Source organism: Lichenostomus cassidix, chromosome 2, assembly GCF_008360975.1.
Source record: "Lichenostomus cassidix isolate B80296 chromosome 2, HeHo_3.0, whole genome shotgun sequence".
Taxonomy (NCBI): Eukaryota; Metazoa; Chordata; class Aves; order Passeriformes; family Meliphagidae; genus Lichenostomus; species Lichenostomus cassidix.
In genome coordinates this window covers 121,047,724-121,062,983 of record NC_139482.1, presented here as the reverse complement: position 1 = coordinate 121,062,983, position 15,260 = coordinate 121,047,724, and positions in this window count along the sequence as shown.

Sequence of the window (15,260 nt, the reverse complement as noted above, 5' to 3'; positions counted from 1 at the left end):
GTGTGTAGAAAGATGCATTTTCCTCCCTCTCCCGAATTCAGCCATCATTAATTGTCATTTTTCTATTTTGTCACAAAGCCTTTGCAGCGTGCGCAGCTCTGTTGCCAGGATTTACAAGGCCCAGACACGATGCCGAAGCTGCTCTCGGTGAAGACTTGTCTCTGCAGACACAGCAGCACGGTGACAACTAACAACACATAAAAGTGGGCAGGTGAAACTGCCCCAGCCATACACAAAGCACAGCACAACCACGAGCAAAGATTATCAGAGAAATGATGGAAATACGCAAGAGATGCACTTGCAAATGTTTTCCAATTTCCTTTGGAGCCTGCACAGTGAAAACAGAAAGATATTCACAGCTGCAAGACCCCAGCAGACAGAGAAGGAGGAAAGCTTGACCACCCTGTGGGCACAGAGAGTTGTCCCAGTGACTGAAATGAGGCAAGCTTCCAGAAACATTTCACGTTTGTACATTACTATTAGTGTGCACAAAAATAGTAAATGCACAAACACGCTAAAAAATGCTAAGTGCAACTGAAAACATTAAAACAAAAAGAGCAACAAGCACAGGATCTGCTAATAAGCTCAAAGAAAAACTTGTGTTCATTTTTTGTTTGTAAAAAGAGAGAGCCTGCTTCAAGTTTAGTGTAATATGAGGACAGGTCAGTTCCATGTGCCTCCCAGCACTGAAAAAGAGAAAAACATCATTACAGTGATGTGGATGTCGTGGAGACTGCTGTGCTTTTACACAGAGAACTCACTTTTTTACAGAGTTTCATCTGTTTTGGAGATTTTACTGATTTGTGAGCTGGTTCTGAAAGGAAAAGGGGGAGGAGAAGTGGGGAAATAACTACTGTAACCACCTGCAAATATTTATCACCAAAATACAATAACTGCAGAGTAAGACAGGTTTTGTTCTTTTCTTTGTTCTTTCTTTTGTTCTTCCCTCAGTCCTTTCTCCCGTTCACCCCCTCCTTCCTCCTTTCCTCCTAGTTTCCTTTCCATAGCTCCTTTGGTGTATTTTCCTTCCAAATTAATTTTTCACTCACATTTGTAAATATTGAATCTACTTCCATCCGTTCCCTTTTTTTTTTGCAATCTTTAAATATATTCCCACCTTTATTATTCTGATCTTTTTCTTTCCTTTTCTTTTTTTTTTTAAGCACTTCACAGTGTTCTTTGTGACCTTTTTCTTTCACCATTCTCTCATGATCGTGTCCATTTCATGTGTCTGGGAGACAGTTTATCCAGTTTTCTTTTTTTTTCAGCACAACTCAACAAAATATGTTTGCAGTGTCTTCCTGCTCTAAAGCTGAGTCTTCTTAGTTTGTTAACAGGAGAACTTAACTGTAGTGCAGATATATTAGTCATGATAATACAGGGTGGGAGGAAGCAGGTGATGGATGGCAGTAGCAGCTCCTGCCTGAGAGCAGAGGGTTCACTTCACACTTTCCCCTGTTTGGGAGAAGGGCGAGACTGTCTCTCAAAAACAGTTCAATTTGGATGTACATAGGGCTATGAAACCTGTTGTGATCCTTACTACATTACCACTACATTGTGGTCTCCAAGCTACATTAATAATAATAATACATCAGTTTACATGAGAAACATCCACATCTGTTTGCACAAATCCCTCACTATACTATACTATACTATATGTATACTATGTGTAATCTACCACTAACTGGTCCAACAATTTCACAACTTAGAGGTGTTTACCAGAAGCCCCTTAGTCAGAACAGGTACTTGCTGGACTCTGAAGAGGGTGGCCAGACTCCATCCCTGTTCAGCTATTTTACTGTTCTTGTACTGAACAGATCTCTGGGCACTAAGGAGAGGAAGTCTTAACATAGAACAGAAAATTGTATTAATAACAATTTTCCTGTATTTCGCATTACTTCTAAAAATCACTTTTGCATGTAATTGTCCAACATGCTGAACTGCGTACTTTCAGGAATGTGCCTCAGAAAGCATAAGCCATCAAAACGAAATGTTTGAAATTGTGCTGGATAAATACATCAATCAGAGCAACAGCACCCATTTCAAATAGTCTAGCAATGCCTGTGCATTGTCTCCTGCAGAACGTGATAGAAGATTTGAAAACTACCATCAACAGATTTGCACACAGCCTCACATTTGCATCTTCCCCTGTAATGCACAACATAACAACAGAGTCAAGCTTTGGAGAAGCAGTAGGTCGGAGGGAAAGGGGTCACTATAGATACTAAGTCCAAGGCTGGGCTAAGTGTGGACACAAAGCATGGTTCAGAGGTTTCTTATTTTTTTTTTTTTTTTTTTTGGTCCAGGCCGCTTAGCAATGTCTGAAAGAGCATTTTCATTTCACGTTATCTGGACAATATTTTAGATCTCCCCGAGTGCAGTTTGCCTACCTTAGGGCAGGACTTCACAAGTCCTTTTCCAATTCCATTGTGACTGGAGCATGTATCAATTAGCTCTATAAGGAGAAAAAACCCAGACTTTTCTTGAAACAGTTCCCACTTCCACAGTGTAATTACAACTAGGTCCTGAAGAATCTTGGCCATCACCAAATAGTATATGCAATTCATCACAAAAAATGTCTGTATATGAATATGTGATGACAGTGAATATTTAAGGATTCCAAGTAACAAATATGCACATACATGCACACACATATGCCAAAAATCTGAATGCCATCATTCAAAAAACCTGTTATAATAAAAGCTAGGAATCCAAAACTGTTTCCAAGAGCCAACATGTCATCCCTGGTAGCAATCCAAAGGAGCCACTGGCACAGAAGGCTCATGTTTCTGCATGGACACAAGAAAAAAAGAGGAAAGTAGACCAAGCCTCAGACATTCCAGCAGCAATATCCACAGTGATATCTATTTTCTTTGAAACTTTCTGTAAGTCTTAAAATCTTAGTTCACTCTCTGTTAAATGGGGAAGATAATATCCCTCTCCATTCCTTACAGCTAAGTTGTCAGCCAAGATTCATTCACACTTGTGTAATGTGGTGATGGAATAAATATAAATGTTTAGATAAATACATACAGAAGAGACAACTAGACACACATGTAAAATGTCATCCCCAAAAACAATCTGCATGGCTAGCTTTGGGAATTAATGAGTGGGGACAAGTGGGGTTGAATGGCTGTTTGAACCCAGCCCAAAGCACAAGGGTTGCCATTGGCAACCACTGCAACATATGTCTGCTATTAACCTTCCAAATGCCTATAAATCTGAAGAAAGTGTGCACTTCGAAGTCCACACTTGTCCATCAATTACACAAAGTCCTAACATGAAAAGCAAGTTTTGATGCATACTTTTCCATTTTTCACCAGAGATTTTATTTCTATTGATTCCAATTCTAAAGGCTACTGCAAAAGTGCATATGAAGTATCGGAAATTAATAAAGCCATTTCAGAGACAATTGGTTTTGCCATATTTTGGGTTCTCCTACCACTCCACTAAAGCAAATTTTCTACATGTCAACAGCCAGATGCTTCTTCAAAACATTCCTGTGAAAGAGAAAAGGTAAAAATCAAACAAAGGTTGCTTGCCTCAGATTATACAACATTTTTGCTGGCTTGATGGCAGATCAATTAATTGGGAAAAGAAAAAAAAAAAGAAGTAAAAAATCAATTTAATAGCATTCCTTTTAATCAGGGTTTCAGATTACCATGCAATGTCCAGACACATAATGAAATGTTCATTTTGTCTATTTTATTGGAGGAACCACTACCACAATCTTTTCTGTCTTTTAGAACTTCCATTTTCAGTGCCGATTTTGTACTTTGCTTCCAATTATTTTAAGCGTGACAAGATTTCTAGCAAATCTCACTAAAAGGCAAAAATGCAGGAACTAAAAAATTGCAAGCCCTCTCATTGAGGGCAATTCCCAGACAGTTTCGGTGGATGCAGCTAAACTGAAATGAACAGTAAATGCTAAGTCATGCCCACACTGACTTCCAACATATATTCCTAAGTCCAAAATGATCAATTTCCCTAAATACACATTTAACCTCTTTCCCTTATAGGAAGCTTAATTCTTTCACATGGTTGTTTGGTCTAAAATTCAAATGTCACGGCTGCAGATCTTTTTGTAAAAGGCATAGTTCTTTAATAAACACAGAAGAAATACAAATTTGAATTATTAAATAAAGGTATATAAGGATACATGACTGTATGTGTTCTCATGATGTATGTACACATAATACATATTAAAACACAGATAAAAAAATAATTTCTGTACCCACAGTATCAAACAAATTTTTATGACTTCCCCCACTACTTTTAAATGCTTCTTATTGTGTAAGGGCTCTTGAAAAGCAATAGAGGTGTATATATATATATATTTAGAAGTTTGTTAAACTAATAGCATTCTTTGCATTACTTGTATTTCTTTTAAAACTATATCTGACTTATGAATTCACATAATCATTCAATACAGATTTAGGTACCCAAAAGTAACACTCTCACATGTTCAAAAAGCCCTACAAACCACAAACATCACTAGGAGAAAGAGATGCAGAGATCAGGAAACAAGAGATTTAGACACGTCTTAGGAACTGAACATTTCACGGCACAGCACAAAATTTGCTGAAGCTCCTGCTACACCCAGAACAGTAAATCCTTGTGCAGCATGTTTATGTTAGAGTCCTTCAAACCACGGTCAACAAATCTACATAGAAAATTCTGTTATGAACTGCACTAATATGCAACATCCCACAATCTTACCACCTGTTTTCTCCTTCTGTGCCATTTCTCTGACATCTGGGAAAGTAGCATAAGGCTAATAATATTAGCAGAATCAGTTGCATAATTATGCAGTTATCACCCACGTAAGGAAAACACATTTTGTTCCTATTCTAGGTCAAGTCATTATGAAAATTTGTACGCTTGACTAGCAGAATAATTTGTAGAATGTTGTTTGCCCTGACATTTTGCTATCATGGTACCTCTAAAAGCCTGTTAAACTTCACAATTACGTTTCAGCTCCTGGGTGCCATCGGACAGGTCATGAGAAGCAGACAAGCGAGTGGTGAGTCTGTATTTCAAGCCTCGCAAAGGAAGCGCTCCCGAAGCTGTTGTCTCCTTGGTAGGTGTTCAAATGACCTTTCAACAGTGGATTGGCGCAAAGTAATGGTCAATAACAGTGGTTTGCTGCAGGGAAGCCTTCCACTCTGTCACCATGGTTTCTGGAGCTGAGAGACCCTTAAAAGTAATTTTCAGGAAATGGGACAAAAACAGGAATTGGATGTAAATATTCTTTGTCCAGTATGTTAAATCTGAGTGAGAGAGATTCCACAGCTCTACTTTACGGCTGAGACCAACATGGATACCCTGCTTTGTACTTTAAATAAGCACCATGGAAATGCACGTGGTTTTACACTATTAAGTGGTATCTAGAATGTTATTGTACATTATTATAAACAAAATACAGGAATGTCACAGCTGACTAAATTCCTATCAATTATGAACTTAATTTTTACACACATTTAATACTTATCTCATTTCAGACTTTTCTATACTGAGAAATTTTCTTTTAAAGAAAAATGGTTTATACAGTTCACTTCCTGCCATAATCAAGGTCTTTCTAACCTGATATCTGAAGGTTATGCTTCAGTGAATAATTCAGTAGGTTAGTGAAACTGTGGCAGCAAAGAAAGTGCTAATCTTAGATGGAAGCTGTGCGGGATATTAAGAAACAATTGCAAAAAGTGACATATTTAATAGAGAAAGATTACTCTGTGCTACATCTATTTAATTTGAATTGAATAAATTTTGCCAGTATTTTATGAGATGCAGTCTGCAAATTATGTGAAACTTCATAGTGTCACTGAAGTCTAGAGGAAAGAATAAAGGATTTTTTCTCCCTCAACCATTTTATGAGTATTGTGATTTTTTAGGACTTCTCACTCTTTCAAAAGAAATTTCAAAGGAACTGAAGAATTATTCACTGCAGGACTTTATTAATTTGAATTAAGAAAGAAGAAAGGATAGTAAAAGGTGATAGTACTGAAAGATAAATAACAAGAGGCAATAGAAGGATCTGGTGTAATGAGACTTCTTGAAATAACTGAATTCCTTCTGGACTGTGACTGAGTGAAGCTGTATATGTTCTCAATCTTTCAGGGAAAATTTAGTTGATCTAGCTGAGACAAGTCTGAAAGTATGAGTAAATGCAAGTGTGAAAAATGATAGGGGGCAGTTTTTTACCCTTAATCACTAAACAGATCCTTAATGCAAAGGGAGTCCTGACAAAAATAATTTAAGTCTATGTTCATAGGATTCCTTGTATGAGCAAGTGGAATAGGAATATGATGCTACTACTAAAAATATTAAACTCATCATATGTCATTGTAGGGGTAAAGATTATTTAAAAAACCCTGTTCTTTTTTAGTCTATCAAACAAGCATGAATACTTTTTTCTTTTATATTACTGGTTTTGTTCAATAATTTACGAGACTATTAGCAAGTTATACAAGGTGTATCCCCTTGACATATTCTTTAAAAAAAAATTAAATTATTTGCAACATCTGGAGAAAAGTAACCAAAGTCTTAATTGCATAGGAAACCTTTGGAAAAGAGAGAAATACATTTCTACATACCAAGAAGCAATTTGAAAGACCAAAAATTATTTAAATGATGTTAAAAAAAAAAAGGGGGGCATGCCCAAAATTTTGGTTAGAAAATTGTTTTCCAGCAATTTTAAGCTTTGTGCCTGCACCAACACCATCCCACCCCAAGTTAATCTGCTGCTCAATGCAAATTGCATTAAAGTTATAGTTTTATTTTGTGTGGGTTTTTTATTTGAAGACTGCAGCTTTATATTTTTTTTAAATGTACTTGCACTATTAGACAAACATGAAATATCTCTTTGGAAAGTACATTGGGAAAATGCCAACTTCAGAAACTAACTGTACATTTTGAAGTTAAGTTTTGCAAGCTGTTGGTCCTGAATGTGGATTGTTTAATATTTTCTGTTTCATTATAACGTCATATTATCAAAAACTAAAAGGAGACAATAACTCCTTTCCCTACACTCCTGTCTTCTCTAAGAGCGAGAATGGTAAAACCATTGGAAGTCCATACTGAAAGCAAAATTTTTCTCTCTGATCTGCATGGTGGATCCAATATTCCCAATGGGGATTTTGTGCTGTGTGCATAAAGACACAAATTTTTTAACTGTAATTTCTACTTTACCCGTTCATAATCCTCTTTGTCTACTTCAAACAGATTGAAAGGACAAAAACACAGATCTGCGGTACACTGCAGAGAAAAAAAAATATTCTCTTGTATGCATGATTAACGTTATACTGAACAATTCACATAAGAGCAGGAGTGGAAATAGGATATGGAGCATTTCACCTGTGCTATAGGTTACTAGATCAAGTCTAGTTCGGGTCACTGGTAACCTAAAGATATTACAGCCTAATGGACAGTTTGTGACCCACATGAAATGAGCTGGAATTACTTAAATTCATTGAAATACATTTCTGTATCATGAAAAAACCCCACAAAACTCACACAGGGCAAGCAACCTTCCTGGCAATATTAGCAGCAAACAGTAACTGCAGAGATCGGACGATCTTTTCACTTCAAATGATGGTCATATGAGAAAGCTGCAGTAAGAAAGCGGTTGAAGTGTAGGAAAGACAGAGAAAGAGGCAGAGAGGGGATGCTGTGTTTGTCTATGTATCGTCTGATATGTGTACAAAGAGAAGACTTCAGTCTCAAGGCCTGTCAGTTCAGCACCTTTCACAAGTACAAAATGTCATGTACTACATACTGATGAAATAAAAGACAAAGGTGTCAAAGGAACCATTACACTATATTCCAGCAATGATCAGAGGATCAACAGCTTCCCTTCTAGATTGACACTGTGCTAAACTATGCCAGCATATTTGGCCTGAACTTCTCCTTGCCTGCCCCAGTTTTACACCATGGGTGGAACTTAATTTACCCCAATAGCCTCAGGCTCTGTCAAGCAAAAGAGAAATTAAACACACATGTATTTCCCTTCTAGATAATATTTTTGCTGTTTTTCAATAGACAATATGACTGCATACATTCACATGCATTAAGAAATTTACAGTTTCTTCCGTTACTGAAAGTAAAGGGTGTATGTTTACTCACCATATGGATGCAGTGAGTAATCACAGTAGGCAGAAAAACATCTTGCACCAAGAGGGTTGCTTATAGTTGGGAAAGAAATGTGTGAAAATATGACTGTTTCAACTTCACCTCACCCTGTATATTTATTTCTTGCATCAAAATACCCTTCTGTAAGTACAGATAATTCTGGAAGAGCTCTGCATCTCAGCTAATGTGGATTATGATGGCCTCATGATACCAGAATGCATTATCCCCTGCTCTATTCCACCCACACCAGATGATATATGTTGAGAATTCTCTGAGACCAAACATATGAAAGATGTTCCTATCAGTGCTTATGACCTGAAATGTCAGAAGTGACTTGACATGACTTTCCCAACCAACATGCCAGTTAAAACTTCTGGTTTGATTATTTAACTTGGATAATCAGCATGAAAGAGAACTTGTGTGTTTTTGGCCTTTACAGCTATAACTGCTGCAGCAGCAGTGTCCAGTTGTCGAGTTAGGTTAACAGATCCAGTCAAAATTAGATTAAATAGCTCTAAAATGTTTTGATACTTGCTTTCCTCACAAATATTTTACTAGTTTGCAAGCCTTCAACAGCTTTGATTATGCAATGACTGCAGGCTAATTGCCTACAGGTCTCCCTGTATTATACCACTTACATAAATACGGGTACTAGTCTTCAAAGAGTAGCGGGTTAGCTTTTACAGGACCTAAAGTGAAATAATATGTAGCTTACTCTTTCCCAGACGCACCTTTTTCCTGGCAGGAGATTTCCCCCATCTATTCCAGAAGTACAGCTATAATGCACAGCTATAATGATGGTCGACTGCTGTGTGGAACCTCCTGCTGCTGAGCAGCACGTGGTCCTGGTGGAATGGCATCTTCCCACCATCACAAGGGGTTACTGCTTTGGCTTATGTCTTAAGAAAGGCAGTCTAAAAGATTTTAATTTCCATTTAAAATGTTCCATTTTAATTACATTATGTAATGCAAACCTTGTAACAGCCATTATTTGGAAAGATGGTATTCCTAGGGCTTGGTAGCTCAAACGACAGCCTGAAAACAAGAGAAAGAGAGAGAAAGAGAGAGAAAGAGAGAGAAAGAGAGAGAAAGAGAGAGAAAGAGAGAGAAAGAGAGAGAAAGAGAGAGAAAGAGAGAGAAAGGGAAGGAAGGAAGGAAGGAAGGAAGGAAGGAAGGAAGGAAGGAAGGAAGGAAGGAAGGAAGGAAGGAAGGAAGGAAGGAAGGAAGGAAAGAAGGAAGGAAGGAAGAAAGGAAGAGTTATGTTACAGCTAATCTCTTATGTCTAATCTCTCTCTATGTTAATCACCACTGCGCACAGTAGGAATATCTTACACCATTGCCTCACCATGAGGTACACCTCATGCATAATTTTTGACCCTTTATTATGTTTACATAAAGAAACATACCTACTTTGTTATGTAAAATTAATATTCAAAATCAACATGGACTGTGAATAAGTGCACAGTACCAGGGATGGTCTGGTCTGAACTGCTCACACGGCCTACCTTAGTCTTGTTAGTGATTTACTTAGTCACACCATGAGAGTCTCAGTTTCACAGTTTTCTTCATGACTGGTCATTTTTGTTGGGGCTCAGAAAAATTTCCCAAAATTTTTCTCCCATTTTCTGCAGTTCTTTCATCCATTATACTGCAGGCAAAAGCCTCTAAAACCCTCTTACCTTTTCGTAATCTTACAGGATAGTTTAAAGTAAAAGAAGAAAAGAAGAGAGACAGGCACTCTCCTGTTGATAGAATGTCATTTCAGAAGTCCTTCTGTGCTTCCTACTTTAGTCTGACTGTAGCAGTTCAGCAACTTTGCCTGAAGTTTAAAAAAAAATCTGGAAAGAAACATGGAGGTTGGAAAGGATCACTCTGCATTGTTTGAGCACAAAAACTGGTGTTAAATTCCAGCTCTTGTTTTTGTCATACCAGCAGAGATGCAGTCACAGTAAAAATTCAAAAGAGAAACACCTAAGTAGAAACACAACCCTGTGTTTTTAGACCAGAGACGCTCAGGCATGTTTATATGCTGAATTAAGAAGTCAATGTCCAAGGTTTGCCAGTCAGAGAGTACACAATACCTTGCATGCTCAAAGAATGCCTGGGGAAAAGGGAGAGTATATCACATGGAAATATTTTAGACCGGTATTTCTAAATAATGTCATAGGTTTTACCAATCACAAGTTGGCAGGAAGACATTTGATTAAGAAGTGTATTAATTTCATCATAAAATCCACCAGTGTAAAGAGATGACAGCCATTTCATCAGCTAAACATGATTTTTTCCCAGTGTCCCTCCCTACCTCTGCATTTATAAGACATAGCAAAGTCTAAAATAACCAAAATAGGTTATGCAAAGGAAATCAGACTAACTGCCTCAGACTGAGACCATGCTGCACTGCAGTCTGGATATACCCACCGATACCCCCTCACCATGCTCACACATTTTATCATTGCTACCACCTAAAAGGTGCTGCTGGTTCATCACCTCTTGGTTCTTGATGTTAAGCAGTAAAGAAGAGATAATCTCCAGTATAGAACCTCTGATACCTGACCAGGTTTCTTAAAACAGGTCGCAAGATTTAAATACTGTCTCCAACAGCATCTCAAAAATCACCCAGACTCATTTTGGGAATGTCAGATAAGAGTCCCATGCTAGATCCAGCATCAAAAGAGGATTTAACAAATTTACACAGGGTCTAAACCACAGGAGATTTCATTAGTCAAAAGTACATCTCACAACAAAAAGGAAAGCAGTGCAAATTCTGGAGAATGAATTTCAACACTGCTTCCACTGATCATGCACATTCTGAACTTCAACAAATTGTCCATGAAGACAATATGCCTTTGTGGCAAAGGGGGCCAGAGAGAACCTCAGGTGCATTAAGAACCCTGCCAGCAGGTCAAGTAAGGTGATCCTGCTCCTCTACTGAGACCTGATGAGGCCACATCTGGAGTGCTGTGTCCAGTTCTGGGCTCCTCAGTATAAGAGAGACATGGAGCTCCCTGAGAGAGTCCAACAGAGAGTTACAAAGAAGGGAATTGGGCCTGTCCAGCCTTGAGAATAAACAACTGAGACAGGACCTCATCAATGTATATAAGTATCTGAAGGGAAGGTGTCAAGAGCATGGAGAACAAGAAGCAATTGGCAGAAACTGATGCACACGAAGTTTCACCTGAATATGATGGGCTTCTTTACTATGTGAGGGACTGTACAATGGAACAGGTTGCTCACAGAGGTTGTAGAGTCCTCCCACACTGATTCAAGAACCATCTGGACACAATCCTCTGGAATGTGCTCTGGGATGACCCAGCTTGAGCAGGGACATTGGACCAGATAACCCACTGTGGTCCCTTCCAATATTAAACATATTCTGTGATTCTGTGATGATTCTGTGAGTAGTATTGGCTGAACCCTGAGGTCCCTACAGATGCTCACTGCAACCAAGCAGGCTAGAGGTAGCAAATGTTTAGATAGGGCCAGATGATCTTGCATCTGAATTAAAATTTTGCGAATCCTTTGCCTAAGAGGGAAGGGAAAAGGCATGCTTGCCCAGTTCAAGTATCCTGCCCTTGACAAATGGCCAAGATCTAAAAGGACCTATGGTCATGGACCTGAGTACCAAATTACAGGCAGCTCCATTCAAATAACAGTAGCCCTGGATCTGCTGTCAACCCTAAGGGCAAGCACACTTGTACATCCACCTCATCTGAAATTTCCTCATTTGTTTTCAGCCTTTCAGTTTAGAGATATCCACCACAGGGAGTTTGGACCCTTTAAAAAGGAGGTGTGAAAACTAGACTCTAAAGGCTGGCAGGAGGATAATAAACTGTCCGCGAGGAACACACAGAGAAAAAAACAGTGTTTCTGAATGCTAAGCTCTGTCTTGTCTCAGTTTTGGGTACTGACCACTAGACCCGCTGATCTGTACATAGAAGGCAGTCAAATCCTTAATACCCACGTGGCTCTGAATAATGTATTTGCATTGTGTACAGGCTAGGTATTGCTCTGTGTTTTGCCACTTCATTCATGGGAACAGCAACGGTGAAGACACAGATTTTTCTTCCTGCCTTTTATATACCCACCCTGCAAATGCAGACACACACACACACACACACATGTATAAACAAATACGCACAGGTACACAGCCACATAAAAATTCACAGTAAGGCTCACAATCAAACAGAAAATTTGCAAACGCTCTCCGTGTAGCACGCAGGCTAACTAGACACACAACAAAAGACTCCTGAACCTTTATCAAACACAAATTAACAGGAATACATTTGAATTGTTAAGCCGAACGTCGCCTTTCAGAGCGGCTCGGGGCTGGCGGGAATCCTATTGCTGCAGCTCCACCTAGTGGTCAGCGGCGGGCAGCGCAGCGGGCGCGGGGAGCGCGGCCCGGGGGCAGCGGGGGCAGCGCGGCCGCGGCAGCTCCGACCCGCCGCATCCTCCGCCGCCTCCCAGCGGGAGCCAGCCGGGCAGCGGCCCTTCCCGACCACAGCACATGCTCTGCTCTCGGCATCAAAGCTGGGAGGCTGGTTGTTTCTGTTTGTTTCTCAGGCGAGGTGGTTTTTTGTCGGAGAGCAGCATCCTCTAATACTGGTGTGATCATCTATCTGAACAAGAGATAAAGCTGCCAAAATTGTATATGTTTGTGATCGAAAGGGGTCTGAATTTTCATATATGTTCAGAATTTTCACAGAATCACAGATTGGTTAAGGTTGAAAGAGACCACAGTGGATCATCTGGTCCAACCTGCCTGCTTCAAGCAGGGTCATCCCAGAGCACATGGCACAAGATTCCTAGCCAGGTGATTCTTGAATATCTCCAGTAAGGGACACTCTATAACCTCTCTGGGCAACCCGTTTTAATGCTCAGCCACCTGCACAGTAAAACAGTTGTTCTCATATTCAAGTGGAACTTGCTGTGCATGTTTCTGCCCATTGCCTCTTGTCCTATTGCATGGCACCCCCGAGAAGAGCCTGGCTCCAGCCTCTTGGCACCCACCCTGGAGATACTTAGACACACTGATGAAGTGATGAGAGCCTATGACCTCTGCCAGATTAAAGGTATGAGAACTTACTGTGTTCACACTTTATTTCAGTATTCATTTGTGCTTCTGTAATATATTTAATTGCTTCAAGGTTCTTTCCAGATATTGACATATTGGTATTGTACATGCAGCTAGACATGAGTGATTCCAGAGGGTGGTTACCAAAATCCCTCTGTGCCTCAGTTTCTTTTGCTTTGCCTGACATTCACAAGTTGACAAAAGATGAGAATCATGATGTGCTACAAATACATCACCTTTTCCCAGGAGACACACAAGGTAAGAACTTTGGAAGAGCTGTAAGCAGGAAAAAAACAGAAAAAAGCCAAACCAAGCCCCCAGTCCTTTCAATGTGTATAGGTGTTACAGCTTTCCTGGAAGACACTGAATGTAATGGCATATTCACAGCTGAACCCCTTGATTTTTATTTTATATAATTCACTTTTTAAGCATTTTCTTGCAACTTCTTTCACAAGCAGTCTGTGTTTCATTGTGGCCCATTAAAAGAATCAATGTCTTCCAAAAGTCAGCACACACTGTTAAGTCCCACTGTGCAAGCAGCATTGTTTGCTTCTGTGTTTTATCAAGCTGCTCCACTACTCAGTTTTCCTGCTCTGCGTGGGACAGCTAGAACCCACCATACATTTGAAAGGGTCTAAGCCACTGGCACTAAGGTCGAGGGTTTCGCTAGCAAATGCTTCAGCCCTGCTGCCAGAGAGGCAACCTGACACTGAGCTGTTTCTTCCTGCCAGAGGAGGTGGAAGAAAAGCAAGATCTGAAAACAGGAGAGGTATTAATGGATAACAGTCTGCAGATGGGCTGGGCTATACTGTTTCTGCTTAATTATAGCACATCCAAAGATTAACCTTGAAGCAGGAGTATAAAAAATTTCATCATACAAATAATTTCATTCATTCCAAAAACTGTAGTATGCGCTCTGCATGGTAGAGAGAATAATCGCAATTTTGTGCCCATGCTTACAAAAATGCTTGTTACCAAATGGAGTAAAAATAGAAAGGAAAAAACAGTAGTGAAAATATTTAGTTGAAATTGAAACTTGCAAGTTCTTCTGCGGCAGCTAATGGGATAGTTCACAGTTCTCAGTTCAGCGTATCAATATATATTTGCAGAACTGTGGCTCTACATAAGAAACAGAGAGAAGGGATCCATCTACCAGAATGATTTACTTCAATATTTGTACATATCCTGGTTTGTTTCCCCTGAAAATATAAATATTTTTTTCCTGAAGAAGAAACCTAAAAGGTGTATAATGATTTCACTAAATTCACGTTAACTATACAGGGTAAATTAAGCAGAAAACATAAAGGCCAAACACTGTACACAGTAATTAAGCTCAATATTACAGGGCTGTACTGTAATAATTACAGCCAGCATTGCATGCACACTCTGATAATTCACTTAAATTGCCTTCAGAACATGCCAAGAAAATCTCCTTTATCCAGAGAGCAAAAAAAAAGATTTAAAAAAAATGTCAGAGAAAGAAAAGCAAATATGTACTTTTCACTTAGAAAAGTATGATATTTTTCTTTTCCTATCTTGTTTCATCTAAAAAAATCCAAAAAAACTAAATATAAATAGAGCATTTGCTGTTGTCTTTCTACTAAAGCTTTTAAATTTAAGGAATAATAGATGCCTGTCTAGACAACCCTAAAATTGTTTTAGTTACTGATGTATGGATGACTGATAAATGTCATCTTTTCTGCCTGCAGTGCATTTTCCATCCAGTCTAGTGACATTTGTCTATAGCTGACCTGAGTCTGCATTTTTCATTTGCATTAAGCATTTAAATTTTACAACTCTGGAGCTTCAGGATTCACTGTTTACTAGAAAATACAATAACATTTCCTCCTCCCCCTCCACCCCAAAGGAGAGATGCTTTCTTTGCTTGTCACATGGCCATTTTTAATTAAACCAGCAGGGAAGATTCTAATCAGACAAAGGCAATGGAATTTGCTTCATACCTTTCCAAGTGAAATAATTATTAATTCCCTAGTTTCACATTTCTCATACAGATAAAATGAAACATGCAGCATGGACAATGAAAGGTTTCTATTTAAAT